This window comes from Pinus tabuliformis, chromosome 5_1 (genome assembly GCF_031772625.1).
Source record: "Pinus tabuliformis cultivar Carrire ecotype Pingquan chromosome 5_1, CPIR1, whole genome shotgun sequence".
In the NCBI taxonomy this organism is placed as follows: Eukaryota; Viridiplantae; Streptophyta; class Pinopsida; order Pinales; family Pinaceae; genus Pinus; species Pinus tabuliformis.
The window spans coordinates 416,878,155-416,905,018 of NC_142305.1; positions in this window are offsets into that span (position 1 = coordinate 416,878,155).

A 26,864-nucleotide genomic window follows, 5' to 3' on the forward strand; every position below is an offset into this window, starting at 1 on the left:
GTCTCACAACTCAACCATTTCTCTTCCAATAACACTCTACTAAACTGCTCTTTCTAGCCACTCCATCTTACACCACCGAGCTTACATTTCTATCCACCGAGCCCTCCTTTGGCTCTGATGCCATATCAGAAAACACAAACAACACCATGAACTTCAAATGTACATTGGCAAAGAAAGCATTTTATACATAGCCATGAAGCTTCTCGATTTTGGTTATTGGTGACAATGGCTTCTTCGAGATGCTATATGAAGTCTTGAGAAGCCTCGAGACCATCTCCTGAACTCTCGAGAAGACTTCTCACATAACACAATCAATGTAGTTGGTGGTTGGAATTAATGTTTTTCCAACACTCCCCCTTAATTCCAACCATAAGATAAACACATAAAATACACTATAGCACAATGCATAAGACAGAAACATACTTTTATTTGACATTTTTGTTGGTCTAAGTCTCAGTTAGGTTTACAACATAGTTTGGATTTTCTACAACACACGACTTGATAACACATATTTCATTTTTTCCTTCTCGCTAAATGCAATTTCATATTCACCTTTATTGCTTTCATTATGAGCTTCTTCTTCTCTTTGCTTACATACTTACAACCTCTTCTGGATTGGGATGCAAGGCAGCATCCTGAATAACGAAAACCAGGTAATTTGATTCATGCTCTCCCCTCTTTCCATGAGAAGGATTCTTGTAAAGTATGCCGCCAAGTTCGTCTTCATCCACCAAAATGCACTCATCTGGTAGGAACATGTGGAATACAATGCACCTCCTGATATTCATGGTCATCAATAAAACCATTAATTTTATCGAATAATTCTTCTGACTCAAAAATACTTCCTGAATAAAAAATATTACCAGGCCCAAAAATACTTTCAAATAGACTCTCTGAAACAACATCATCAAAAAGATCGTTATCAAACATTATTCCACTCATTTCTCAACTTCCTTACGCTGGGCAAAAACACACATATACTCTTTCAACAAGCACATGAGCTAACACTCAGTGACGTCGAGCTACCACTCAGCCACGCCTCAAAGCTTCACTATCTTGTCTGCGAACGCGCTTCTAGTTTAATCATAAGTATGCAACAACAACGAAACAAAACCAACTCACAACAGGTGCGAACTTCGATCCAACCAACCATACCAAAATTCAACCACCACAATTTCAATTTTACCCACCGTGCAAATTAACAATTTTTCTTTTCCTTTTTTAAACTCCTTTCACCAATTAAAAAAATCGTTTTTCCTCTTATCTCTCCACATGTAATTTATTTTCCACAAATTCAATCTTTATAACACCTTTACCATTTACCTTATTAAACTTCGGTCACAAGAAACATTATACCACAAGTTTCATTACTTTGAAAAGTAACTAAGGGTGGACTATTCCACATGGTAAATAAACACTCTAGAATAATTAAGAAATGGGGAATTATTGAACGACTTCTCTTAATTTACCTACAGATGCATGTGACAGCACCCAAGTCAGACCGAAGGATGTGAAATACAAAATATTTACAGCCACTCCTCAACTTTCACTTAACAACTGCTCGACAATTTCGCAAGTTAGCAGCTCTTGCAGCAGTCATGACCGTGATGTCGGCTCAATGCTCAATTAGACACTTGCTAGCGCTTTCCAACAACTCTCACAACGGCCCTCAGCTCCACACACGCACAATTCCTCTTAACTCCACCACAATGACAATTCGCTTGACTCCACAACAACGCCTCCACGCCTTCTTCGACCCTCTACAGGTCACGTAGCCTCACACCAACGTAGCAACACAGGGATTTGCTCCTCCCTACCAATGATTTCTGTCGCCTTTAATGATCCCCTTTCTTCACTCTTCCTGTTTTATTTTTATTTCAAATCTGGAAAAAACCGATCACGAAATTTCACCCAGCATGCTGCAGATGCCACCAAGGACTCGATACGAGACTTGACTCGAACCCGCAACTAGACTAGAAAGAAACAACCATGAACCAAGATTGTGGACTGAGATCCCACTAGATCCGATCTAAAATGCTAGCAGAATAGTTCAAAAGAATCGGAAAAAACAAAGCAACACGCTGGATTACTCCTCAACTTACTCTCAACAGCCACTCACACAGGCCGCACGAAAAAAACAACACAGTCGGCTCAACACAACAAATTCTTGCACGCCGAACTAACTCTTCTATGCAAGATTGGAACAACTTTTTGTGAAAAATCAGTGTTTGCACAACTTCCTTACACAACTCTTATCGCAATCAGTACTGTAACCTCAAGTGTTCACAACATAGTCCTATCGATGCCTCACAACAATGGCACCCAATAAGTAGCTTTAGTCTCTACGTTCCCACCACCGCAATGAACAACTCCAGGATGGGCCTTTGTTGTTGCTGCCTCATTGGAAAAATTATTTTGCATGTATCTACCCCACTCCAACAGCCCAAATAATTGTCTCACAACTCAACCAATGCTCTTCCAACAACATTCTACTGAATTTCTTTGTCGAACTGCTCCAGTTTACACCACCGAACTTACATCTCTATCCACCGAACCCTCCTTTGGCTCTGATACCATATCAGAAAACACAGATAACACCACGAACTTCAAATTTACATTGGTAGAGAAATAATTTTATACATCACGATGAAGCTTCTTGATTTTGGTTGTTGGTGACAGTGGCTTCTACGGGATGCTATCTGAAGTCTTGAAAAGTTTTGATACCATCTCCTGAACTCTCGAGAATTCTTCCTACCTAACACAATCAATGCAGTGGGTGGTTGGAATTAATGTTTTTCCAACACTTCCCCTTAAGTCCAACCATAAGATAAACACACAAAATACACTATAGCACAATGCATAAGACACAAGCATATTCTTAATTGACATGTCTGCTGGTCTAAGTCTTAGTTAGGCTTACAACATAGTCTGGATTTTCTACAACACACAACTTGATAACATATATTTCATTTTTTCCTTCTTGCTAAAGGGTCCATGCTTGTTCATTTGCTGATGTAGTTTCATCTTCACCTTTATTGCTTTCATAATGAGCTTCTTCTGCTCTTTACTTACGTACTTAACAACCTCTTTTGGATTGGGATGCAAAGCAACATCCCGAACAATGAAAACCAGGTAATCTTATTGATGCTCTCCCCTCTTTCCATGAGAAGGAGCCTTGTAAAGTATGCGACCAAATTCCTCTTCATCCACGAAAATGCACTCATCTTTTAACATGTGCGTTCTCTAAACAACATCCATGGTCTTATCCTCCATTGTCGCAACCATATTATATTAGAAGCATTTCCAATAATTTTTTAACAATTGAGTTCCATGAGAAGCAATTTCCGCTCTTAGTGATTGCAGGAACATGTGGAATAGATTGCACTTCCGAATATTCATGGTCATCAATAAAACGATTATGTTTATCGAATATAAAAAAAAAATATTACCCGACCCAAAAAAAACTACCAAATGGACTCTCTGTAAAAACATCATCAAAAATATTGTTATCAAACATTATTCCATGCATTTATACGCCGGGCAAAGCACACATATACTCTTTCAACAAGCATAGGAGCTAACACTCAGCGACACCTCAAAGCTTCACGACTTTGTCTGTGAATGCCCTTCCAGTTTAATCAGAATTCTGCAACAGCTAGACAACACTAGCTCACGGCAGGTGCCAACTCAGACCTGAGCAGCCACACCAAAATTCAACCAGCACAATTTTAATTTTAACCACCGTGCAAATTAACGATTTTTTTAATTTTTTTTTTAACTCCTTTCACGTTTTCTTAGTTTATCTCTCCATGTGTAATTTATTTTCCACAAATTCAAACTTTATAACACCTTTACCATTTACCTTATTAAACGACGGTCACAAAAAACGTTATACCACAAGTTTCATTACTTTGAAAAGGGACTATTCCACGTGGGAAACAAATGCTTTGGAATAATTAAGAAATGGGGAATTATCGCACGACTTCTCTCAATTTACCTACAGATGCATGCGATAGCACCCGGGCAGGACCAAAGGCTTTGCAATACAAAATCTTTACAGTCCCTCCTCCGATGCTCCTCACCTTTCACTTAACAACTGCTCAGCGATTTTGCAAGTTCGCAGCTCTTACAGCAGTCATGACCGTGACCTCGGCTCAGCGCTCAATGAGACAGTTTCCAATGCTTTCCAACAGCTCTCACAACGGCCCTCAGCTCCACACACGCACAACACGTCTTCACTCCACCATAATGACAATTCGCTTGACTCCACAACAACTCCTCCATGCCTTCTTCGACCCTCTCCAGATCACGCAGCCTCACAACAATGGAACAATGCAGAGACTCACTTCTCCCTGACAGTGATTTCTACTGCCTTTAATGATCCCCTTTTCTCACGATCCCTGCTTTTCTATTTATTTAAAAGCTGGAAAAAACTGATCTCCAAATTTCACCTAACACGCTGTAGACGCTGCCAAGGACTTGATACGAGACTCAACTCGAGCCCGCAACCAGACTAGAAAGCAACAACAACGAACCGAGATTTGGGACCGACATCCCACTAGATCTAATTAAGACGCTAGCAGAATAGTTCGACAAAATCAGAAAAAAATAAAGCACCACGTTGGCTTACTCCTCATCTTACTCTTAGCAGCCAGTCACACGGGCCGCACCAAAAAACAACACCACAGTCGGCTCAACACAGCAAATGCTTGCACGCTGAACTAAATCCTCTAAGCATGACTGGAACAACTTTTTATGCAAAATCGACGTTTGGACAACTCCCTTACACAACTCTTCTCGCAGTCATTATCGTGCTCTCTTTTTGTGTTCACAACATAATCCTATTGATGCCTCACAACAATAGCACCCAACAAATAGCTTTAGGCTTTGCCTTCCCACCACCGCAGTGAACAACTCCAGGATGGGCCTTTGTTGCTGCTGCCTCACTGAACAAATTCTTCAACATGTATCTAACCCACTCCAATAGACCAAATCATTGTCTCACAATTCAACCAACGCTCTTCCAATAATGCTCCACTGAACTTCTCTGTCCAGCCGCTCCAGCTTACACCACCAAGCCTTCCTTTGGCTCTGATACCATATCAGAAAACATAGATAACATCACGAACTTCAAATTTAAATTGGAAGAGAAAGCATTTTATACATTGCGATGAAGCTTCTCGATTCTGGATGTCGATGACAGTGGTTCTTTGGAATGCTGTCTGAAGTCTCGATACCATCTCCTAAACTCTTGAGAAGACTTCCTACTTACGACAATCAATGCAGAGGGTGGTTGGAATTAATATTTTTCCAACATTCATGCTTAAGTTCCCACACTTGCCTTTCCCAAAAACCTGATGAATGGAGTGACGGTGAATCGTTCTTGTTCAAATTCAAATTATTAGATTGGAATAAATAAAAAGACTCTGAAAGTTTCAGTGATGAGCGCGCTCAAATTCATATTCAAAACTGGCTTGGCTCACCGAGTTCCATTACTGTTTGTTGGTGGTCATTGCATTAATGAGCATCGTATAGATCATCTGAGTACAGGACAGGGGTCGTATATTTTCCGGTCGACGAAGCTGTGATGAAATTCCGATGGGATTGTCCAAATATGGACATTATTCCATGTATGACCATCCAGACGAATGTCCCATCAGTGTCCAAAAATTGGCAAGTTTTGCTTATTCTTATATTTTCAAAATGAATGACAATATAAAAACTATGTATCGTATTCAAAGCTTTACTTTGACGAACATCATTATTACGTGTACATGAAGTAAATGCACACACACTAATAGTGAGTCTTTTTTAAACCAGTGACACAAAATTGATAACGATTACCGGTTTAACCAGATTTTTTTTCCATGAAAATCATGAAAATTCTTGTAGGAATTTTTGTAGGATACAGTTGTTAAATTTCAAGATTTTGAGTGTTTCAGGAATTTTTGATGGTGTTAAATCCATTTCCATTTTCAAAAACACAATTTAAACACTCCTAATTCATACAATAATAATTTCCAATCATCCTACATTAAAACTAAAAATTTGATTATCACATCAAAAGAAATAAAACACCCAAAGAGCAACTTGGACGGTGTTTAAAAATTGTCACTGCTTTCACAAAAAAATATTGAACACAAAAATCGTAATACGTTGCATGCTCTCTGCAAAGATATTATTGAGGCCAAAGTGTCATTGTATTTGCAGAAAACAATGTCTTATAACCAGCCACTAAGGTCTGGAGACAAGAATACAACTGACTTAAGATTAAATCTAGTCAATTCGGCTGGAGTGGAGTATCCACGAAATCCTCGTTTCTTCATTCTCAAGCGTTGAAGAATTTTTAAAACCAATCTTTTCCAAAGCGGATACTAATCTTCCTAATTTTATATTAACTATATATATTAATATATAGTTAATATAAGGAGTGCACATGGGTGTATGGTTGAACGGCGGGGCTGCCGGCTTATGCGCGTTTTGTTTGGTTTCGATTCCCTATCGTCAGCTGCTCTGCATCGATTTGTATGACCGCAGTTGTTATATGATCAATGATGTATGATGGATGATGGATGTGATGTTTATCATCCTGGATACTTGTAATATATTGTACATAATAACCTAATATATACTTGTAATATATTGTACATAATAACCTAATATATACTTGTAATATATTGTACATATTTTCCATCAAGAATATCCAGTAAGAACAGGGCTTGGGCCGATCCGGAAAAATAAGCTCCACACTTGGCCTTTTTGTCTCCCTGTGAAAGGAAGGAGAGGGAGATGCAGGTGTTCCATGTCCATGTGAAGAAGCAATATGCAGAAGATTCAATTGAACAGCCGTCCATTTGGGAATTGAGTGTGCACAGAAACAACCATGGCTCTTTATTTGGAGGCAGTTGAGCCCATCTAGTGGTTATGAATTTAGTAGATAAGAACAGGGTGTTCCACTCCTTACAAACGCTACGAGATCTACATAGGCAATCAACTGGGAGCACCGCCAATATCTGTTCCCTGATATCCTCTGGCAAATCATACCACCCTCCCCAAGCCGAGCACCCTTCCACAGCTGCCATCTTCACAACGCCTAAACATTGCCCGCAGGAAGCTCCTCTTTCCCTAACATTCGTTGAAGGGAAGCTGCACGATCACATGCAGGAAGCTCCTCTTTCCCTAACATTGGTTGAAGGGAAGCCGCACGATCACATGCAGGAAGCTCCTCTTTCCCTAACATTCGTTGAAGGGAAGCTGCACGATCACATGAAGCGTAAGGTGCAGGATCACATCGTGCATCGATGGTATCATGTATTCTGGAACGATAGCGACTCTAAAACGAATAAAAAATAAAAATATTACTGCTTTTCAAAAGACATCGGAGTCGAATCTCCGTAAATATTAAGATAACCTTAACAAATTAGTTGACGGTGACATGTGACAATGACATTTCTGTCAGTTACCGATCTCTATACATTAAAAATTGGATATGGTGGAAATTTCATAAAAAGGAATTTATATTGTTGTTTAATTTTTCAAGAAATAAATTTTATGAAAATTAAAATTTTTTATCCAATTTTTTTGGTCTTACTATTTAATCTTATTATTTTAAAGTATATGTGCTATTGTTGAAAAAAATTGGTCTTATTATTTTGAAGTATATGCATTATTGTTGAAATAAAATAATAAAGGAAATTTTAATTAACTATTAAGATTAAAGTTTAATTTTATCTTTTTATTTGTAAAGACCACAAAAAAATTATATATATATTTTATTAAATTTTATTTATTCATTTAATTAATTTATTTTCATTTTCTTTTTTAATGAGGAAAACAAAAATTTTAGAAACTTATTTCATATAAACATGTTTATTTGCATAATTAAATACTTTCTAGAATCTATAAAAAAAGTTAAATAAATATTACATGTAAATGAGGATTTAGAGGTTTCAAGAAATCCATGGAAAAGAGTGAAAAAGTTATTTGATCTATAATTTAAGGGATGAGGGAAGATTTAGGTAAGGAAGGCATTTATGAGACACCTTGTAATATTTGGGAAAAAGTGTAAAAATGTTATTTCATTTATATTTTATGAATGAGGGAAGATTTTGTGTTGATATATGTAGATTGAAAAAAAAAAAAAAATAGAAATATTGATATAAGTTGTTTAAAAGAATAGGATTTATTAAAAAAGAGATCAAAGTTATTAGGGAAGATGTTATAATGACGTGAGTTTTTTAAAGTCAATCTTAATCTATTAATTTTTTTTTTGAGGTTTTGCATCTCAAGAGATTTGATCTATTTCTAAATTTGATAAATATGAGGTCAGTAAATCTAGACTAATCTTAAAATAGACCAAAAAACTAAGTGCATAGAGGTGCTCTACAATCCAATATGGAGATGTTGTCCAGTAACCATACATTTAAAAATATTAAAATAATAATTACACTAACAAAGTTATAAATAGTAGTAACAAAAAAATCTATAAAGAGATATGTAATTCATGATTCTTTCTACTTCTCAACAAAAAAGTGTATTTAAAAATATATTAATAATTCAAAATAATAATATGGACACTGTTGATCATAAATAAAATATTTTAGTAAACATGTTGAGTAAAATATTTCAATGTCAGATATATGAGAATTCCTTCCATGCTTAGAGAGAGATGATTCAAATATTTTTATTAATGTATTTCTTAAAATAAAAGAGATGTGTAAGAATAGAGGATCTCTCTAAACATTTATATTTGTATATTTATCTTATAAGTATTTAAATTAACCGTTTATTCTTTTTCTACCATATATCTATACTTTCTATATATTTAAATAATTACTTAAAAATAAAAATTTAAAAAAAAAATTATGTTTTTAATATATATATTTTAATTAATTAAAAAAACTAAACTAATTAATATAAACAAAATAATAAAATAAAATATTATTTATTAAATAATAAAGTAAAAATTATATCCTCAATGGTGTGAGAATGAACTTCAAGATGGGATATTCAGGGACAAACCCACCACTCTTCCCACCGAAAGTGCATTAAATAGCAAGGGGCACGCCCATCCTCGGCATGCATCAACATGCAACCACATAGATGACAATAAATATAAGCTAGTGGTTGATGGAATTGGCATTAGTTTTGGTGGTAAGAGCTCAAGGTTGGGGTAGGCGAGAGGTCAAGGAGTAGACCTTCTTGTGGCTAGACCCTTCATTAGGTTCTTGTGTTGAGATATCTTGGTCTGTCTACGAGCATGGCATTACTATTGAGGGGTGTGATTTTTGCTTGGAGCTCGAGAAGTGGAGGTGGCCAGGGAATTTATTCTACTAGCAAGAGGAGAATTTGTTATTGGAATGGGGGTCTAGCTCGACAGATGATATCCATCATTAACACAGGCTTAGTTGCACAAGTTTCATTCCTCACAACTTTTCTTGATCTGCTTGTTATTTTTCTTGGCCTTTTAACTCTGTCTCTTGCAATTCATTTCTTGAGTTTAATGTGTTTGGGATAGGGTATGAATTAAGCAAAATTGGGCTTTGGTTTAGTCTATTTAAGCTTGTGAAGGTTATGTCCATTTCTGATCTAACTCAGGGGCTTTACAAGTTTGGTTTGTCTAAACTCTCTCATATAGTATTGTCTTCTTGGTTTATTTTAACAAGGAAGGGGTGTGGTATGTCTTGGTGTTGGATTTTTTTGTGGCTCTGTATCTTTCTAAATGCCTAGGTCGTTATAGCTTTCAAGGGGGAGGACTTGTGTTCTTCGAGGAGTTGGATATTAGTGGATTTTCTCTAGGTGCATTTCAATGTCATTTATGTGGTGAAGGTTGTTGTTTCAAGGCCTACCTATGTATTACAAGTGTTGTTACTCTAGTCTCTTTACAGGTTCTGGTTATTCATTGATTTCTCAAATTTATGATCCCTGCTTTCTCGCCATGCCTCCGAGATAATGTGTGTGACGTGTTGTCTCTCCCAGAGACAACCTCGGATTGCTTACAAAACCAATGCCTGGACACATCTAAATCAGGAGTGTCTCAAGTGATTCTCAGTAAAAGGAGATTGCACTTATATTCTATATGTATATATAATGGGTTGATTCATTCCTCTAAAAGAGTAAGACATGAATTTCTTGTTACTTCTTCCCATGTACAAATCTAAAAAATATGCATAAACAGTGGAGGCTGAGTAGTCCAAGGACTTACAGTTTAATAAAATTTTGTAGAGCAATGATAGAGGATAAGGAGAAGGAGTAACTCATCATATGGAGCTTACAACATCAAGAATTCTATGCTTAACACACAGAGCTTGCAGCTTTAAGAATTCCTATACTTATTTGAGTTAGAAGTAGATTTAATGGGCAGAAGAGAGGTTGTGTGTTATGATTCATGAAGAGCAACTTTTAAAGACATAATTTCAATAATCCATACAGGCACTAGCATTTAACAATGTCGATACAAATGAATCTGTGAGGAACTTACAGGCACATGCATAACATTTTGATACCAGCGAATCTATGAGGAAGTTTTGAAATATTTCTAATAGTTGTGATTGCATGAATTCAGAGAAGAAACATGAACATAATGGGTTTTAACAGAGGGATAACATACTGTAATACTTGAAGGGGGGGTCACCACCATTTCTTCATATTATGAAAAATATGTATTCTGAAGCTATATAGTCTGAAAATTACATGTAAAGTTTTCTTTAGAATTTCTGAAATCATTGTGAAGTCTTGCTTCCATCTGGAGAGGGGAGCAAGAGCATTCATTACAACAAATATCTTCAGTCGAGTCTGAGTTGTCAGGTTAACTAGTTGTCTCAGTCAGGATGGCTCTGTGGCCCAAAATTATTACAAAATTAATGACCACTTTGAAGGAAGGCATGTTACATGACAAAAATAAGTAAAGAACTAGACAAAAAAGTAAATGAAAAGTCTATGTGCCCATCTTGTGATTGCCTCTTCCTCGGGCTGTAATTTTCTCATGGTATGGCCTCCTCTGCTGCTCAACTGACCCTTTTGCTTCTACCTTTACTGTTCGAACGCCTTGTTGTGCAGAGTATGGAGTGGGTCAATTGTAAGTGCTTGTTTCGGTGGTCCTTTATTGTGTAGAGGAGTGAGGCTCCATGACGAGCCATTAAATCTTACTAAGCCCCCCATACTGTCCCCAACACTCTGCGTCATACTTACTTTAATGACAAAACTGCCAACCCATCCGCCTTAAGAGCCATGTACCATGTTATGGGGGTTGCAAGGCAGTGAGACTTTTACTCTTGAAGCACTACAGAATGATAGGCTCTGATGCTCCTTGGCCCCCCTTTGGTTTAGCGCCTTTCTGTTTTCCTTATCATATGACTAAGGGCTATAACCAGGGGCTTATCCCTCCAACTCTAAGGCCTTTGGGCTCCTTTCCGGGGGGGGACTTTTCTTTGTTACACAGAATACCGCATCCCGACGCTTGATACACTTTACCATTTGGCGTCTCTCTTTCTAACTTGTGATCGTCGATCAGTGGGATCGGGCCCACCAAAGATATCACAATCACAACCCTGGAGAAGGAGGACCTTTTACCTTATTTCTCAGTGTGGCTGACTGTCCGAATGGGGTAGGTTTACAAGCCTGATCACATAATGTATCACATCCGATAGGATCCCCACTTATTGCAATCGCATGCGTGGAAGGAACTTTGGTGTAAGAGCACTTTAACCTATGTGACCACCGATCTCTGATCTGCAAGGGGTGATGTCATCACTGCCACATCATTGATGACGTCAGCTGCCATGTCAGCTATAAGGGCCAGTCATATCCCTCCACGTGGCCCTCTGGAGCAGAGAAAAAATGGCATGCCCGACCTTGGTCCTTTGTGAATTCCTTTGTTAAATAGAATCGGCCCCTTCTCGACGATCTATCATTATACTGATTGTCGATTTTCCAGTCTCGCGGGATTGCGATATTGCGGGATGTGGGAATTTGGCATGGCCGATCTATGGAATTCGTTGTGCCCGGGGCCCTCGACCTCCGATAAACCATACTGCAACCTAGAGGAGAGAGAAAGCGCCTGCATTCCCATGTCTTTGCATGCATTTCCTTTGTTAAACTGTTTTGACCTTCCCCAGCAATTTCACATTATATTGGCGATCCCCCCCCCCCCCCACAATTCCTTAAGGATGTCCCATCAGGTATTACGGGGGCCATGCAGGACTGCGGGACTATGGGGTACGAGATTTTCCCGCCGTCGATCGTCGATAAGCCTATGAACTCTCGGGGCCTGCCGATGTGTCGGACTATGATGATGTGGGATGCGGGATTGCAGGACTGCGGCGTGCCAAAACTCCTAATCTTAAACATGCCATATCTTTTGATCTAGAAGTCCATTTTGGAACTTCTATATACTGTTGGAAATATTTTCACGAGCATTATGTAATGGAGTGGGACTGAATTGGCTTTGAAATATTCTGTGGCCTGGGAAGGTGACTTCAAAATTCATTTCTCTTGGGCAACCTTGACCAATTTGAAACCGACAATGCAATGAGTGACAACATTGGCTCCAACTGGGGATAATGCGTTGTTGGCAAGGTGATGAGAACATGCAGACTAGTATATTTCCTTCCATTGGGCATGGACTCATTTCTAAAAACTGAAAAATTAATTGAACGAGTGCAAACTGGCTAAATGATTGTAAGATTCACTAACTAACCGGCTTACATAGCAGAAAACTTTTAAGAAAAATAAAAAATTTAGACAGCACATCACTAAAGTCTTAAGGCCTTCTCCTTGGGCTTCAAACTTGAAAGACAGTTTTCCATACCTACTGAATACATAATTACTAGGTGATATCTTCTCTCCAATGCAGCCAGTTAAGAAACTAGCTACTTGACTACTCATACCTCTTATGAGCAGGCAAAGGAAGAAAGGGAGTGGCAACTCAAGATTCCACTAATTCTGAAAACCAACCTTCCAATGATACCATCTCCACATTAGGGCACTAGACCTCATTCCATTGTTCTCTAGAAATTCAGCAATTAAAACCAGCATGTACCTCATAAAATCTTCGGACAAGAACTTTAATATATGTTCACAACTTGGTAATTGATGCTCAACTCTTTTGATCTCCTTCGTGAACATTCTAATCGAGTTACTGATCTCCTTACCTTCTTCTATAAATCGTCTGATCTGCTTAATAATCAGCTTGGAGCCTCCAAACACAGCCAAGCATTCAACATTCACATTCCTTGTTGTCTATAACCCAAGGAGCACTGCTTCATGTTCTGCCACGTTGTTGGTTGCCTCAAGCTCTGGCTTGGATGATCCGTCAAAGTATAATTTACACACTTGATTTTCATCTATATGCTAGTGGTCTAACTACCTTGTTAGGTGTACTGATGCCTCCTCTATGATGACCTCATCTTCTTCTAGGAATAGGTAGTAGAGGTCACTTTCTTTTCTATGAGTTGGGGAGTTTTCTAAGCATTTAGCTGGGATCATGGTTTTTACAAACCTAGATTCTCTATACAACCTCCTTTGTTCGCCTCCAAAAGTGGGAATTGTGCCATAAGTCAAATATAGCTTGATAGAGTCCCCCACCTTGGAACCCCAAGATCTTGATAAGAGAATTCTGAACCAAGGAGGAATATCGGTCACCACACTCTTCACCTGGATTTGAGCTAGGTTCACAACCAGGTCCTTTATCATCCCTAAGCACTTGTCTCTCTTGGAGTCAAAGGAGTACAAGTCCTTGTATGGTCTGGTGATCTCCAAGCCCAGCTATTCCATTACCACTAGTGGCATGAGGTTGTGTGAGGCTTTGGAGTCCAACATGCAGTTGTGTAATAAAAGATGATGGACCACCAAAGTCACATAGAAAGGTGCAGTATAGGAATCAGGTTCTTCTACATGCGGCCCAAAAACAACCATTGGCCTCTCCTCTTGGACGTTTAAACTGTCATGGGTTGGTGCTGAAGTAGAGGGATGCATGAATTGAGAGACTTGAACTTTATAAGTAGGCTTCTTTAGAAGCTCAATCAGAGGGACAAGAATATTTACCTTTTCAAGCTCCTTCTGGAGATTGAATGTAGGTTGGACTTTTTCTATACCTTCGGTTTTTGTTCCTTCTTCATTCCCACTAGCCGTTTTCAGTGGAGCAGGTGCCTCCTTATCAATGTGTTCCTCTGCACTATTGCTTTCCTTATTTGTAGAGACATTCATCTTGGAAGGGTTAGTATTTAGCTTGCCTTTCCCTTTATTTGGTATTGGAGGAATAACTTGGGGAGCAGTTCCCTCATATTTCTCTCGTTTTCTTGACCTCTTCCTTGAATATCTTAGATTATATTTACATTGTGGTTGTGCTTGCATGAACTCTGAAAATTTTTTGCAATAATAATCTATATCTTCCTCACCTGCTGCTTCTCCATCATGAATGACCTCCTGGTTACCCATATTCTCATGTTCTTCTTTAGGGAAATCGCAATATAAGTTTCCTTACATCTCCTGTGTATCCGACAATTGCTCATCGGGACCATCTTCTAAGTATAAAGGATGAGAGATCTAGTTGAGTTGCTCCTTTCTCTCCCTTGGAAGTACTTGTAATGGAGGTCTTTTATACTGCGGCTTGTAACCCCAGTTGTTGACTTGAGCATTATGTTTGGAGAGGTTCTTGTTCTCAATCTCAAGCTTTCCAACCTTCTGTGATAAACTCCTAATGAGTTTTTCTAGTTCATCCATCTTTAGGTCTAGTGATCCTCTATCTCGACCAGAGGAAGATGCCTCTTCTTTCCTTCTTTTATTCTCAGTAGGTTCTTGATTTCCTCTTGACTTTCCTACTGAGGCAAAATTTTCCTCCACCTCAAGTGCATCGATTTGGAGTTGATCTAGAGTGATATACTTCCTTTCCCTTAGAGTAAAGCCAAATTCGAACTCAAATGCTCCCAAAAAGGCTACTGAGGCCGCAACTGGAGGAGGCTTTATCTCAACTGGAAGGTTATTGTATTGCTTGTTGAACCTCTTTATAAATTTTGAGATATCCTCTTTTGGCTTCTTCTTTATGACGTTAAACTCTCTGAGGAGGTACTCATGGTTTCTTTTTTCACCCCATTTTTGTGTGAAAGAGTTTTCAAGTTCCTCCCAGGTAGTGATGGAGGCATTGGGTAGGGATTTGAACCACTTTCTAGCCTCTCCATCGAGGAATTCTACAAAAAGTCTCATGACCACATCTAGTTGTTCCACATTTATGTTTCGACAAAAGCACTGAAGGTTTCAATGTGACTCTATGTTGTGTTATCATCTTCCCAATTGAACCTAAGCAGCTGCTTTAGGTAGTCCTGGGGCATTGCATTCATAGACTGAGGTAAATTAAGAGGTGCATATTTATTTAGCAAAAAACCTGGAAGATCCATCTGGAATAATGGAGGGGGATTGAGACTTGACTGAGGAACTTGGCCCTAAAACACAGTGGTAGGAGTGGCTAGACTAATGCATGGTATGTCAAGGCCTTACGAACAAATCCTGAGTAGTGAGTAGCAGTGGGTTGAAAGTTGGATGAGGAAGCTTCAAAGGTTGGTCAGATAGTAGTACCAGCAGGGTGAGTTTTCTCTTTCCAGACTTTCCTGAAAATTTATTTTTTCTAGGTCAGATACGAATGGGGCTTTTTGCTGAGATGTATCCGAGCGTGTGTGAGGTCTTTTAAAAGCTAGGGTGATAATTGATAATGGGTGTTATTGAGTCACCAAGGTGATGTGGATGTAATCAGCACAAACTTATCTAATCAGCGCAAACTTATCTAATCCTTCAATACGTTCCCCGACAATGGCACCAAAAATTGTTGTCGCTCCTAGAGATAGCCTCAGATTGCTTACAAAACCAGTGCCTGGGCATATCTAAATTAGGAGTGTCTCAAATGATTCTAAGTAAACGGAGACCTCACTTATATTCTTTATGTATATATAATGGGTTGGTTCATTCCTCTAAAGGAGTAAGAAATGAATTTCTTGGTACTTCTTCCCATGTACAAATCTCTGGCCTGGTAAGGTGACTTCAGACTTCACTGCTCTTAGGAAACCTTTACCAATCTGAAACCCAAAATGCAATGAGTGACAACATGACGTAGGCAAGGAAGTGACAGCATCAGCCCAAAGGGTCAATGCAAGGCAAATATTTTTCCGCAAGATTCAGTTGTGGCATACTTTAATGGTGTGTTGTGTGAGACCCATTGTGAAATATGAAAACTGGAAACTAAGGTGCGGGGTGAGAAGCAATTCTACTTTGATTATGAGATACTCAAAGACGTATCCTGTTGCATTTCAGATCCTAGTCACACTAGGGGACAAAGAAAGAAATGCCTCAATTCGGTAGCACCACATTGGCAAATTAAGACTCTACTTGGTCAAGTCCTGAAGGAAAAACAGGAGATATAATGTGTTCGCTTCACATAAATACATTAAAAGGATGTTGAGGAACCAACGCTTCTTCATGGATAGGCTCGACACAAGACTATCTCATGTAGAGAGGCATCTCCAATGTGATACTAATATTGATATACCTCCTGGCTCGGGTGGGATAGTCTAGGCATCCATTTTTACTTTTAATTCTTAATGGTTTTTAAATCCTCTAGCATATCTAGGTTTCAATCATACTTTATACTGTGTTTCCAGTCTCTTTAGTTTTTTGCTACTTTTGTTGTGTCTGATAAGTTTGGTGAGAGGTCCTTTTGTGTCCCAAAGTAATGAGGCCAATCCGGCATATAAATAAATAGAACAATCTTGTATTTTGATTTTTTTTTAATAATATATAATTTTTAAATTTACTAAAAAAAATAAAAACAAAGTAAAAATTAGAAACCAAAATATTTTAATTATTAAATAAAACATTTATATATTAAACCATAAAAAAAAAATGTTTGTTTCACGGAACTAACTTAGAAATTATATATATTAAAAAAACATTACATTTATATATTAAATTATACTAAGTAAGAGTTGCATAAATTTTGATTAGAAATTTATGCATTTAGATATGAATAATTATAAGTGATTTATTCCATTGCAAATAGTTAATCAAAGGTGAAGATTTTATTGATTATTTGGTCATTTGTATATGCGGTCTTCAAGTAGAGACTATACTAGCTTATTAGTCCCTGCCTCCGGCATAGCAGGGACTATAGCGTTCAATAAGGCGTTGACTGACAATTAAACACTTTCTTGACCAAACATTTCGCTTGCGTACAAATATTTAACCAAAGTTTTTGCTGGAAATTTGGCTGCACCAAAATTTTAAGCAAAGTTTTCAAATCGACCTCTTATTGCAAACTTCATGTTTCCCGAGGCAACTTTAGATATACAAAGCGTTTTTATCCAAAGTTTGGATTCCTAAATGCAGATCATTTCTTCTTTGTCTATTTTATGATATCCAAAGTAACTTTTGCTTCCTGTATGCTGCCACTACCATTTTCTTGGATTCCACCTATTCTTGTTGCCTTGAATTTTGTCACAACTCTTTGATGCCACATGTTCTCATTGTGTCTTTGAGTTATCAAAAATAACTGACAATAAATCCAATCGGTGAGTTGAGGTAAATTCTCTTCAGAGCCAAGCTGAGCCAATTGCATAGCTTCCCGCAACCTGAAGTAGTTTATGAGGGCTAAGGCCTCTGGAGCACTGTAGAAGGTCCCGGAAGCTTCCCTGTTAGGTAGGCAAGATCCTCTGTGAATCCTGCATCATTCACATCGATTTAGCGTATTTCAAAATAAACAATAAATTCAATCATTGATGTAAAATGTGAAAGATATCTCGTATTTCAGAATGAAAAACAAATTCAGTTACTAAAGCATTTACTCAACTTGGATTTCTAAATTTCAAAAGAAAGTAATGCAAAATTTCAAATTCTCTTCATTCGCATCATATGCATTACTGCTTTCCTAGCAATAGAGAGACGTCTCTTTATTTAAAAATAAAAATTGATTTCTTTTACAATTTCAACGACAAATACAAATCATTTCAAAAAAATTATTCATAAATCATTTAAAAACAATTTCGACGGAAATTTATTTATAAAAAAAAAAATTACTCTTACAATTTCAGCATTGTACTATGAGTAATACAAATGATTATTCTAAACTTTGTTTCGACGTTTTCAGCCTCTTGGCGAAGGGTGTGAAGAGCTGGCGAAAGGTATGTGAAGATCTTTCACCATGAGGCCTACAAAGAAACATAAAAAACAGAGTTAATTGTAATGTTGCTCAGTCTAGATAACAAAGATGCAAAGATGGGTTTTTTCCACAGTTCAAGTCCTTGTTACTCGTGTTGGTGTTATTACTCTGACGCATCCTAGAAGTAATAAAAATGGTTCTAATCACAACATTCAACAACAAGAATAGCATAGTTGGAGTGAACAAGCTTACCATAACAACCCACATTTGAAACACAACTTCCATGACTCTCCTGCATTATACAAACTGCAAGAAACCTTTCTCGCTTCAAGATCCCACATCTCCCCTTCTCAGTCCTCTCAGAGAGCGAAAGGCCTCAAGCAGCTCCCCTTCTGATATTATGAGAACCTGAAGCAACCGAACAAGCAAGAGAGGGCTCAATCGAGATCAATCAAAAGCATGGAAAATTTTAGGGGCGAATGTTCGCCCTTAGGCAAAATTAAGGGGTTTTAAATTTTTAGTGGGTGAATATTTTGTATTATAGTACATTTTTACAAGTCGCCTCAAATAACCCACCTTATTTTAAGGGAGAGGGTAAAAAATATAAATTTAGCCCTTGAAATTAGGAGTTACAACCTTCCATTCGCCCTAATTTTCAAGAATAGGTTTTATTTAAGTGAATCCTATGGGCCAAATACCATATTTATAAAAGAGGTATGGTAAATTAATAAAAATATAAATAAATGAGAGATATGGTAAGTAAATAAAACATTTTTTATATTTACTCCATAAGTCACCTTATATACATGCAAGGGTGTAAACAAATAAAAATATAAATAAAGTGGAGGTATGGTAAATAAATAAAAATATAAATAAACTAGACGTATGGTAAATAAATAAAACCTCTTTTTATATTTAGTCCATAACCCTCTTTCTATTTATGAATGCTCAAAAAAGAGGTTTTATTTAAGTGAATCCTATGGGCCAAATACCATATTTGTAAAAGAGGTATGGTAAATTAATAAATAAACCAGAGGTATGGTAAACAAATAAAACATTTTTTTTTTATATTTACTCCATAAGTCACCTTATATTTACGAACACTCAAAAAATGCGTTATATTTAAGTGAAACCTATGGGCAAAATACTATAGGCCAAATACCATGGGCTAGATTATTATTAATACCATGCAAAAAAACATTATTAACCCTAATATTAGCATTAATAAAAATAAAAATGGCACATAGTATTGACCCATGGTATTCACGTGGAATGTAGCCCATTTAAATGGGGGATTTAAACCAGCATAGATCATCTTTACTCTGGATCTACTAAGCCCTGAGAGAGATAAAATATCGTGATATCCAAACTAGCATATAGTGAAAAAATATTTGATCCCTCTTGGGGCTTGGTGGATCAAGAGTAAAAATGGATGTTGTAATTTAATGTATGTTAAACATTTTAACTTGGTTAAAATAAAAATCAATTATTAAGTTTATTAATTTTTATAAACTACTAATAGTAATTTTTAAGCTCCAGGTTTATGATAACTCATGGTATTGACCCATGGTAATACCATGGTATTCATGTGAGCATAGACTATTTAAAAGGGAAATTCTATCATCTTAGATCCATCTTAATTTTGGGTCTACCAAGTGCTCAGAGGGATAAATAGATTTCATCCCCCTAAGAGTAGTAGATGTGGAGTTAAGATGGATATAGGTTGGTTTTTATGATAATGAAGATATTAAATAGACTTAGGAAATTATATTGTAAAAAGATCTTAATGTGAATGGTTAAAGCTACATTTAGTCACTTCACAAAATTTAGTAAAAAAATACCAATATCTCCATTAATATTGGTTTTTAACTTTTTTCTGATTTAACAAAAAAAATTCAAAACAATGAAACCTTATCACTCTTTCACAAAATTTAGTAAAAAATATCAATATCTCCATTAACATTGGTTTTTAACTTTTTTCTGATTTAACAAAAAAAATTCAAAACAATGAGACCTTATCACTCTTTCCACATCACCCTCGCAGAAGATTTCTCACCATTTTTCAAACATTCTCAATATGATATCTTCATGAAAAAGTTTAGGAACTGATGTCAGATTAGTTGTTTGAAAAATAAGCTGGTTTGTACAACCTTTCATTTCTGTGCTATTCTTAGTTTTTCATAATGATCTGTAGGGATTGGAGCCATTGCACCATATTTTCCTAAAAGGTGGAGATTGTTCACCAAAAAGGAAATTAATCTACATGTTGCAACACTGTTAAAAAATGTGAGACATATGAGGGTAGTGAATTATGCTAATAAATAATTTAGATTGGGAGAGACGTAATTAAATTTTATTATTTAATTGAAGATTTCCAATTAAAATAATAATAAATCTACATTTATATATTCATATATTGATTGGAAGGATTCTCACAATGGTCACTTCTTTTAATTAGATCCCCTTCAAGCCTTTGGGATACCTAATACTTTCTTATATAATATAGTTGGGGCTTGCTACTCGTTGGCGTGTTGGGGTAAACAAACTTGATGTGTTTTTTTTTATCTCACAGTTGGAGTCTATGGAATAAGAAAGAAATTTGATAACTTGAAAAAAGTGGTAGCTTGACAAAAGTTGTAGAGAAAAGATTAATCTCTCCTACCTTGACAGAAATCGTTGTCAATATCAACACCTACAAGAACTTTGTTGTGGAATATTATCAAAACTAATAGAAGGATATGAAAGAGTGTATTGTGAGAACCTTGACAAACATGGCCACTGAAACTTGGAACATTGTTTGTAGGAAGAGAAAATTATGTTTCTTTTTTCCAAACATGTATGTTCTAGTATATTACAGTTTAATGAATATGTTTTCTTATTATCGTATATGGTTTCATACTTTAACAAAACATTCACCAAGACTTCACAATGTTTTATTATTCAGTAAAAGATTTGCCAAGATCTTACAAGATTTTATAATTCAGTGAAAGATTCTCCATCATTGTACAAGATAATATAATTTGGTGAGAGATTCGCCAAAAAAATTATATATACATATTATATTATTGATAAAATCGCCTCCCATTTTTCCTATGTATCATGGGGATTAGCCCATTTGTTATACATATAAATTTAGGGTAGTTCTTAAAATTTTCCCTGATCAAAAGGTATAAAAGTGGTGAGAGACAGTCTCGCTTATTGTTTATTGACAAACTTTATATTCATCTGCGCTCTTCATTCACTGTTTCTCCACTATTGCTCATGAATTTGGCTTACTAACATACATAATGTTTTTCCACTATTGTTCACGAATTTTGCTATGCAAAATTGATGGGATGTTGAGGAGATGCTTGTAGGGAGGAAGTTCAATTGATCGGCTGCAACCGCCATAATTCATAAAACATCTCACCACAGTTAGTCTATAAAAGTCGGCCTGCAATGCGATATCTCAATCACTTTAAGGAACTCTATTCCTTGCCAAGCTAAATGCTCCATGGTGACTATTAGAGAATGAAATACAACATGAAATCCCCCAAGCAGTAGCAAGAGGGTTGTAATTGATTCAAACGAAACCTGATTTTTCAATTTCCGTTTCAGCTTCTTTAAAACCAGTTTTCGCAGATATTTCTGATTTAGATATAGAGGGTACAACTGCGCTCTTTCAGAGACATTTGCGACTTCGGAGGCATTACACACGGATTAGGTTAATCAACGCATGCTTGTGGTCTATCCATTTTTGCTAATGTTGCTCCCGCACCTCAAATGGAATCTCCTACCAGAAACATATGCCATACATGTAGAAGGGTCGCACATATGGCACCTTGCATGGAAAAATGGGGCCACGTAGAATTTTAGACAGACTCAAATAAAAAATGAAGGAGTGTCACTCCTTGTTGATGTGCCAGAGATTTGTTGATGTGCCTGAGACGTGCACCAGTGTTTTTCCAGTACAAAATCAATCCAGGCCCAAAAGCTATATGATGCACTCCATGGGAATGAACGACTGGCCTGGGTTAGATTCTTGGCTAAGTGGGGGTGGGGCACGTGGGCTACATGCAAGCCTTACGTGCCTATCCTACACATTCTTTTCCTTTTTCTTTTTTTCTAATTTTATGTTTATTTTGCTTTCCGAAAACAGTCCTACTACAATGTTGTATTGTTTACATTTATTTTCTTCGTGTAAATGACAGTTTTCTTGGCACTTCGATAGTTGCTAATGTGCATAAACGAGTCAGAAAATCATGGTTTCTTCATGATTCTTGGATTAGGTGAACCGTGAAGTACCTATCCATCGTTCGTTTCCCATTAAATGTTTTAAATAGGCAATGTTAACGTGAGCTTCTGCTTGATCGTAGTTATTATTTAAAATGTCTTGCGAACTCCTTAAAGTATACACAATACAATTTTGAAAACTATAACACTCTGACATGTTTGAATTTTTTGAAAAATGATACTTATAAGAAATAATAATATAAATGATCATGACCTTTAAGCACACTTTAATTAAAAAAAGGAGAACAATTTTAATCATCATTAATGAAAATGATATGTGGACGTAACTTTACTTTTATTTAATGAACTGAGGTGAGGGCAGTTAATGTGGGACTGACATGTAATTTCCATTCCATTGGCTATTGTATGGACTTGGTTTCAATAGTCATCTAATGCTTTACTAGGGAATCCAACAGTTTACAGATCGTTCTCCTTGAGCAAACCAATCAGATGCCAAATCTGAACCGGAAGCAGGCATTTTTTGCAGTCATTCAATCCCTTAGCGAGTATGCAGTCGTTCAATCCCTTAGCCAGTAGAAGCAGAGGATTTTGAATGAGGCTTTTGCCAGATATACTAATCCAGTGCAAGAAACAATGCAAAACAAGCGGCCCAAGGTTCTCAACACTAACATGGATTACCGCTACGAAAGTGGCTCCCTTGTTTAAGATAGAAGTGAAAATTATATCACACTATTAGAATTTTTTATGCTATTTTTGAAAAAAAAATTCTTAATTCTTAATTATTTATATAAATTATAAAAATAAAATTAAAAAATATTATTCTATTATAAAAATATTTAATATAATTAAATAAATTATTTTAAAAATTAAATAAATTATAATATTATATTAAAAATAAAGTTGCTATATTATTATTAATTAATGTAGATTTATTTTAATTTTGAAATTACCATAAATTAAAAAAATATCTATTTTAATTTTAGATTTATCATAAATTTTAGAATGAAATTTCGTGAAAAAAATTGTAATTCAAATTATATATATATATAAATAACACATTTCTATATAGGTGCCAGATGTTAAATTGAAGATAAATAAAAGAGAAATCTCTCTTATACATATACTATTGAAATGTTTCAAGTATAAGAATTTTTTTAAGTTTGCATGCATATATATATATATATATATATATATATATATATATATATATAGATATATAGATATATATTAAACACTAAAAAAATTACACATTGCATTTATATTCATGTAAAAGGTACTTATTTATGAAATAAGAATATTTTTACTGGATAATGAGATTGATATCAAAATATTATTTTGTTATTAATATATTTTTAAATATATTAAACTACAAAAAAACTCTTAATCACATCATATTCCATTATTGGTAGTGAGTAAAATGACACATACATCCATGCAATTACATACAAATATTCTGGCAATATTCTGGCTACATCAAAAAACAACCATAAAAGGTTAAAGTCTAACATTACTTTCCTGTACGAAGGGGATACATGGAATGAGATGTGTCTTCTCGAAATCTCAAGAATAAAAATTGAAAGAAGAACTACCGACCTACAATTTCTGAAACATTCACTATTTAGGATTAATTAGGTTTATATATATGCTCGTCGGAGGATTCTTCTCTCAAAGAAAAATCATTCATAATCTACCATTTTTGGTCCTGATGATGGACCCCCTTCAGGTTTCGAAACATCGACATGATGAATATAATACTGAGGATAATCTGAATCTACACCAAAAAACAACCATAGAAGCTTAAAGTCTAACATTACTTCCCTGTACGGAGGGGATACATGGAATGAGATCTGTTTTCTCGAAATCTCAAGGATAAAAATTGAAAGAAGAACTGCCGACCTACAATTTCTGAAACATTCACTATTTAGGATTAATTAGGTTTATATATACGCTGGTTGGAGGATTCTTCTCTCAAAGAACAATCATTCAAAATATACCATTTTTGGTCCTGATGATGGACCCCCTTTGGGGTTCGAAACGTCGACATGATGACTATAATACTATGGATAATCAGGATCATACTACACCAAAAAAACAACCACAAAAGCTTAAAGTCTAACAATAATCGAATGGCAAAGGAATTATCATATTTGTTTTGAACATATGTGTCAAAGTGGACCTCAATAAAAGATTGCCTAATAAAATCCTTCTCAAATGAAGAGGTAGGGTTTATTCACAACTAGTGAATTATGAAAACATTGTTGCAAGACTTTGTCAACAACACGGTTATCTTCAGAATGCTTTCTCTTTCTTGCAAGGGCCTTACAAGAAAAACTATGGTTAGCAAGATCTTAAGGAAACAAAAAGATCCAATCAACACACAATCAACAATAGAAATCACCTACTACCAAAGCACCACCTTCAAACTCAACTTAGCTTCATGTAGAGCCAACTCCGCAGAGAGCTCAACCTTCAACTGAAGTTTTTCCGGCAAGTGTCCGGCGATTACCCAAGACTTCTGAAACGAGTCATAGATTTCCACTATGTGCACATTACTCTAGCAGGACAAGCCCGCAACCACCACTTTGTAGGTTTCTTGATTGTCCACATTCCAGCCACAATGCCTTTGGTCATAAGGATTTTAATTTATTGATGACATTGGGTGAAGTTTCAAGAATTTTCCAGTGAGAGGATTGCAAACATGTTTGCCATCAGGGATATCCAGCAAGAACAACCCTTGGGCTAATCCAGAGTAATAAGCTCCACCTTTTCGCCTCCCTGTGAAAGGAGGGAGAGGGAGATGCAGGTTTCCATGTCCGTGTGAAGAAACAATATGCAGAATATTAATTCGAACAACCATCCATTTGGGAATTGAGTGTGCACAGAGAAAACCATGGCTTTTTATTTGGAGGCAGTTGAGCCCATCTAGTGTTTATGAATTTAGTGGATGAGAACAGGGTGTTCCACTCCTTGCAAATGTTGCGAGATCTACATAGGCAATCACCTGGGAGCAACGTCAATATCTGTTCCCTGACATACTCTGGTAATTCATACCACCCTCCCGAAGTCGAGTACTCTTCCACCACTGCCATCTTCACAACGCCTCTAAACATTGCGTGCAGGAAACTCCTCTTACCCTAACATTCGTTGAAGGGAAGCTACTGTGACCTCGTCATGACTAAGAAGCGGGATCATATCATGCAACAACAGCGACAGCCACGGAGTGGGATTTAAAAAGTAAAGTAAAACAAACGTATTCTTGAAGGATCTGCGTGATGTTACATTACAAAATATTATTAAATTTTAAAGGAGATCTGAGTGGAATCCTTGTAAATCTTCAGAAAAGCTTTAAAAGTAGTTAACGATGACAGATAAACTTTAAAAATAGTTGACGATGACAGGTGCAAGTGACATTTCAGTCAGTGACCCATATCAATGCATTGAAAATTGGAAAACGACAGAATTTCATAAAAATGAATTTATACTGTTGTTTCATTTTTCTAGAATTTTTTTTTTTTTCAATTGAAGAAAATTCTTAAAGGTTTAAATAACATGATAATGGATATATAAGTTTGAGAAATGTTTAAAAAGATTAAATAATATGAAGTTTTTTCCCTATTCCTTAAATAACTATCAATTTTGAGGCTAGTTAAAAAAATGATGTCCCTCACATAATTCTTCATATATATATATATATATATATATATATATATATATATATATATATATATATTATTTTACTATTTATAATAATAATATGTTTTTTATAATTTTTTTTATATATATTTTTTACTATTTATATTTTGTAATGATAATGATTAACTTCTATTAAAATCAATATTGTGCATGACACCTTAATATATTTATTTTTATGTTATAAATAAATAAATATATTTTATTTTATAAAAATTTAAAAGCATATTATTCTAAAATATTATATTAAAAATTTAAAAAAATAATAATAAGAATAATTTGACTCAATATGAAATTGACAGATGTTATTTAAAAATAAAAATTAAAAATTAAAAAATAAAAATAAAAAATAATTAACTATAATAAAAATAAAAATAAAAATATTATCATGTTTAATTAATTATCCCTATAACATAATATAATTTTATGTAAAATAATTAAAATTAATATAATTTTATATAAAATAATTATAAGTAAAACTATATATACTTTTAAAAATATCTTAAGACAGGATTTCACGCAAATGTGTGAGGCACGAGCGACAAGAGCAAATAGGAGAGTCTCCAAGGTAGAGAGCCCATTGAAGTTGCCCCGATAATGACCTCCGATATAAGTTTTTATATAAAGTAAATATACTGGTTTGTGTATATCTATTTTACATAAATATTTTGGGGATTTGGAAGGGTTACTTCACCATGAATAAATAGATCGACTGGTTTTGTCTCACAAAAGGATGCTGTAAATAAAGATTTTTTGTAATTATATTTAATAAGTATAATTAATATAATATTAATAATCATAA